This window comes from Ursus maritimus, unplaced genomic scaffold (assembly GCF_017311325.1).
Source record: "Ursus maritimus isolate PB19 unplaced genomic scaffold, ASM1731132v1 scaffold_10, whole genome shotgun sequence".
NCBI classification, from domain to species: domain Eukaryota; kingdom Metazoa; phylum Chordata; class Mammalia; order Carnivora; family Ursidae; genus Ursus; species Ursus maritimus.
The window spans coordinates 31,378,893-31,384,336 of record NW_024423344.1 but is presented as its reverse complement, the minus strand read 5'-3'; the positions used below and the strand labels follow the sequence as shown (position 1 = coordinate 31,384,336).

At 33.2% G+C, this 5,444-nt stretch overlaps 1 non-coding gene across 1 annotated transcript; it reads left to right on the top strand.

Annotated features, from left to right (window-relative positions):
- Positions 1–553: 553 nt before the first annotated feature.
- On the top strand, positions 554–658 carry LOC121101521. Its single transcript, XR_005833530.1, has one exon. It is a non-coding gene; the product is annotated as a U6 spliceosomal RNA (small nuclear RNA).
- Positions 659–5,444: the final 4,786 nt, after the last annotated feature.

Here is a 5,444-nt window from a genome sequence, read left to right as displayed (position 1 = left end):
TGACCTTTTGTTCCCTTTGCATGATAGCCTGGAAAATTTTCTACTCCATAAACTGGCTAAATTTTGTAGCAACCGTAAACACAAGGTTTATATGTCTGTATACAGATGGCACACCTGAGTGAGTGGAAATGGATGAAAAAAAATAGCAGCACTAAATAAATTTCAGACTTTTGTAAAAAAAAAAATGATAATCTTTTTCATTATATAGCTGACAAACTCTGAGGTCACACTGCTTTACCTCAGTACTCATGTGGAACAAACAATGTGAATACCTAGGCTGGTGAATTTAGTCTGTAATAATATTCTTCTCTAGAGACAAAGAAACAAATAAAATGTCTTCTTTGTAATGTCTTCTTTGTAAAGTATGTGAAAACTTGTCTGTGGCAGAATTAAAAGTGGACCTAGAGTTAAGAGAGTACATTTTAAATATTCTCACAATAAATAGCTAAGCAAATAAATAAATAAATAAATGGTGACTATGTGGCGTGATAGATATGTCAATTAGCTTTACTATGGTAATCATTTCAGACGTATACATATATCAAGATATCACGTGCTTGCTTTGGCAGCACATATACTAAAATTGCAGCAATACAGAGATCAATGTGGGCCCCTACTCAAGGATGACATGCAAATTTGTGTAGGTTGCACAGTTTAAAAAATGAACAAAATATCATATTGTACATCTTAAATTTACACAATTTATTTTTATTTGTCAATTATACCTCAGTAACACTGGGGAAAAAAAGATGAACCTAGAACCTCTTGTTGCAAGAAATCCAGACTTTAAAAATGTCTAGGTTAACTTTTAAAGAGGAAGAGGAAATTGTATTGGTTTAATTATGATTGAAAAAATTAGCGATTACAGTTTGTTGAAAAAAGCTGAGTAAAGTAAAAGAATCATGCATCTTTATTTCTGACAATGAACAGGGAAAGGTAAGAAAAAGACTGCTAAAAAGTAGTTGTAAAACATAGAAGATTTTCCATATTAGTCCATCCATAGTGCTACATGTTGATCAGCCGAAAGTTGTAAGTCTTATCTTGGGGTTAATAATCTAAGGTGAATATCTGAAGGACAGCTGAATACCTGGAAGGACACAAGAAGATGTTTGTAGAATGTTCAGTGGTTGGAAATGTTCAGAAGACTATTTCTATTGTCCTAGAAGAGAGAAAGAAATCCATGTTAAATTGTTGAAATAGAATGTGTGAAGTCAGTGAATTCAGAGGAACGAGTCTCTGGTTTCCAAAGAAATGGAAACCATAAGGATGAGAAATTTTCAGAATTATAAGGAATGAAGTAATCTAAGAATCTAGTAAGAGTTTATTCAAGCAGAGTTAAAATCTCAGTAAAGACTGAAACTGCACTTGTCCATTCCCTGTTGCCTCAGCAGTAAGCCCTTCCCTCCCGCCCCCCTTCACTTTACGGTAAAGCATTATAATAAAACAACCCATGTGCAATGTAAAAAAGGGATGAATTACAGGGGCACCCGTTTAGTTTGGATAGCTCTTGGGGGAAGAAATTGGGAGGGGTTAGTGGTATAGAAAATAAATAATGCCTTGAGGAAAATAAACTACATTTTTATGTAAAAAAGTTTAACATCACCCTACAATGTTAAAGGGAATGTTGTGTATGCTGTGTATCTAGTTACTCCAGTCCGAATCTATGTAAGTATTAATCATGTGATTGTGTGTCCACATTATAATCATTTGTTTTTGGTGTTTCATCATCTTCAGAAGGCATCTTTGAATTTAGAAAAGATACAAGCTCATGCCAACCACGCATACTATTTTGCACTGGAAATCTCCATATATCAAATCCTAACTATTATGGCATAAATTCCTCGAGTACAGACACCATATTTTGTACAACTGCTTAATGTTGCATGAGGCTGTACCACGGTAAGTGTAAAATAAAAAGTTTTGAAGGATAAAGAAATAAACAGATTCAATTTTAGGACACTTACATTCTACATGCAAAAACTGAACTTGGTAACTCAAGAAATATTAAATATATCTATTATTGCATTTTTTAAAAAACTCTAAAATTATGCTGTACAACTTGAATAAAAAATACATTTTCTTCCAAGTTACTACATCAACGTAAGCTAATGTTATATTCAAACCAGCTAAAACATCCATTTTCCATTTTTTCCCCCAAAACACAATATGTAGAATTTTATATTGAAAGGGGGAGAAAAAGACAATTGACAGATAGGGGAAGGGAATGACTGACTTTCTTTACTAAACGTCCAGATGGGCAAAGAAAAATTTGACACTCTTGGACAGGTGATGACATCTAAAATGATGTGTCGAAGTGTTAAAACAAATGAAAAATGAATATGTGATTCAAATTTCTTATACATACATGCAATAAAAATGTTTCATTTTAAAGCATTTCATTGCTTCTATGATTAATTAACTGTTCTTTCCATTTTTTTTTCTTCCTTTCTTTTTTGTATCATTACTTTCAGCTCTGTATATGAGATCCTAGCCCTAGCAATGCCTTAGAGATATCTTATAGATGGATAGGAAATTGCTAACAATGCCAGGCAATTTAAAAGGAAATAACAGAAATAGGTCATGACCGTGATTGTCATAGCATATGTTGCCCAGGGCTTTATCCTGCCATCTCAAGAACCTTCTGCTAATAGGAGCAGAGCTGTCAGGCAAGGCCATCGTATCAGTCTTATTTTACTTTAAAGCTGCTGTCCCATGACTTCTGCTTTGCAAAAGATATTTCAGGGGTGACTCAGCTATGTTTATGAGATTAGCAAGAGTGAATGTAAATGTTTGGGCTGGGAATTTAGCCCTACAAATAATCTGAGAAAGAGAAAAGAATTAACGTCTCCAATGATAGCAATTTTTCATAGTAACTTTACCTCCCATGGTAAAGATGTAGTCTAAAGAACAAAGAAGAAAAAAATTAAAAATTAAAAAAAAAAAAAAGAACCAAGAAGAAAACATCTTCTACACTATTCTATAGGTTCATTTTGAAAATAGATTCCACATAACTAAAGTACTAAACTAATGTAACTTCATTTGAATATTACTGATTACTGATATTCATACTGACCAGAATCAAGACTATTACATTCAGCATGATAATGCCTTTCTCACTCATTGGTGGTTACTCACTCACTTATCTATATTTGGTTTTGATCTTTAGATCTGGTAATTACTCTCTTACTGCTCATTACTTGGATTACATATAAAACTTAAGTACACACAGATATTGTTCTGATTTCATAGATGGAGAAATATAGGTATTAATTATTAGCATCTTCCACTGACTGGTGTTAATATTTCCTCATGGTCAACCAAATTCTTTTTTTTATTATTTCCTGTGAAAGCATTGCTCAGTTCTCAGCTGAAAATACCTTATTGGCGGTGGTTAAACTATTTTCACCATACTATACTCCTCCAAGGTTTCATTTCATTTTTTCTGGTTATCATTGTCATAAGCAGTCTCAGATTTTCTACCTTTTAAAGAAAAATATGCATATTTGCTTATTTTACTGTCAATTTCAAAACAAACAGAAGAAAAGGCAATTATGTAGTAAAGAACAATTGTTGCTCTTTCTGATGACAAAGTATCCCCACAGAAATTTCAGTTTTACTTTAAACAAATGCAAGAGTTTATTCATGTCTAGCACATGGCAGATACATTATAAAGATACATAAAACTGTTGGTCCAAAATCTATTTTCCTGCTTGACCTTCATCTTCTTTCCTCTAGCTACACTTTACTATCACTTATTCTTCTTGCAGGTGCCTTTGAGATAGATATTTTGACAATCAGTTAAGCCTACTAGTCTGCAAAGAGTCCGCTTTCTTAATGTGGATGAGATAATGCAAGAGGATGATACACTCATCCTCAGGGCACTCAAAACATGAGGTTAATAATCTGAGGACTAATGTTTGGGAGATGTAGTGCAGTAATTTATAATCATGAACTGATGCTATAGCTCAGATCAATGTACTTAATTAGTGTCCCTCAGAGTTTGAACAAATGAACCATGTGACAGATGAATTTCTATAGGGAGAGAGAAAGAAGCTCTTTTAACCAGCTAGAGGGCAGCATGATTCCCTAAAAATCTGAACCTGAGGCGATGAAGAAATCTGAATATGGAAGCCTTGACGTGGGAAATGATAGGCTCTGAAGACAAACTTCACCATTTCAAAATTTAGTCTGGATCTGTGGTTCAACAAGCAGTGCAAGTGTCTTTTTTGCTGTTGCATGTTATTAGACACAAATGTCAAAAGATTTGATTAAAGAAAAATGGAAAGGGGAAAACATCTCTAGAAACTGTCCTTTGAAATAATGACCTCCTTGCCTCTTCTCATTAATTTTAAACCATACCCACCACAAAGGAGCAGAAGTTCCATTTATCTAGAGTCTGGAGGCTAGTAATTGACATTTCTTTCTAGGTTCATCAATTTTAAGTCTTCTCAGCAATAAATAAATAGCCTCTGCTTGACTATAGTAGATAGTCTTACAACTTACTAATTTAGTCCAATAATATCCAATTACCAGAAGAAGGTATTCTTTCAACACCTTCACCCCCCCAAAAATGCCTTTTCTACATTCTCATCTAGTAAACTGCACCTAGTAGGTATCAAAACTTGAAATAATGACTGAGTTAAAAAACTAATGGAATATGTTAAATGTGGCACAAAAGAGCATTTGTTCATGTAATTTCTTTTGAAAAAAAAAAGTAACAATATTCATTTAAGAAGTCTAGATGAATATTTGACCCAGAAATGCCACTACTGGATATTTGTTTTCCAGATACACTGTATATGTGTGTAAAGACAAATGTAGTAGGATGTAAAATAGAATTGTTTGTAGTGCCAAGAGACTAAACAGTGTAAATGTCCTTCAATAAAAAACAAGTTAAAAACACGTTACCACCACAAAATGGAAACCATTTACAAGGACTACGTGTTAGAGGGCGTGTGTATGTGCATGCATGCGACATATATAAAATGTATGTAAGTATGCATGATGTTTATGTATGTGTATATAGTATGAATTTGTACCATACAGATGTATTTATCATGTATATGGTACACCCAAATGAGAAAAGAGCTCCAAAATATGTCAATTTAAATATGCAGCATACAGAGCAATGTTACATATTCCACATGTCAATCCTAGAAACCATTCAAATTTCTATCAACCAAGATATGAATAAATAAATTGTGGTCTGTTATGTAAGAGAACACCATACGGCAAAGAATGCTATCGGTATAGCTACAGCAAAGAAAATGAATGAGGTCTAGCTATGTATACAATATGCTTGAATTTGAAATACTTTTGAACCAAATAAAAAAAACACTGGAAAATACTTTTAATAAAATTCAAAAACAGGCAAAACTGAACTGTAGAATTATAGTTATCATATCTTGGTGATAAAATAAAGGAGAAAATAAGGGAGCATGATA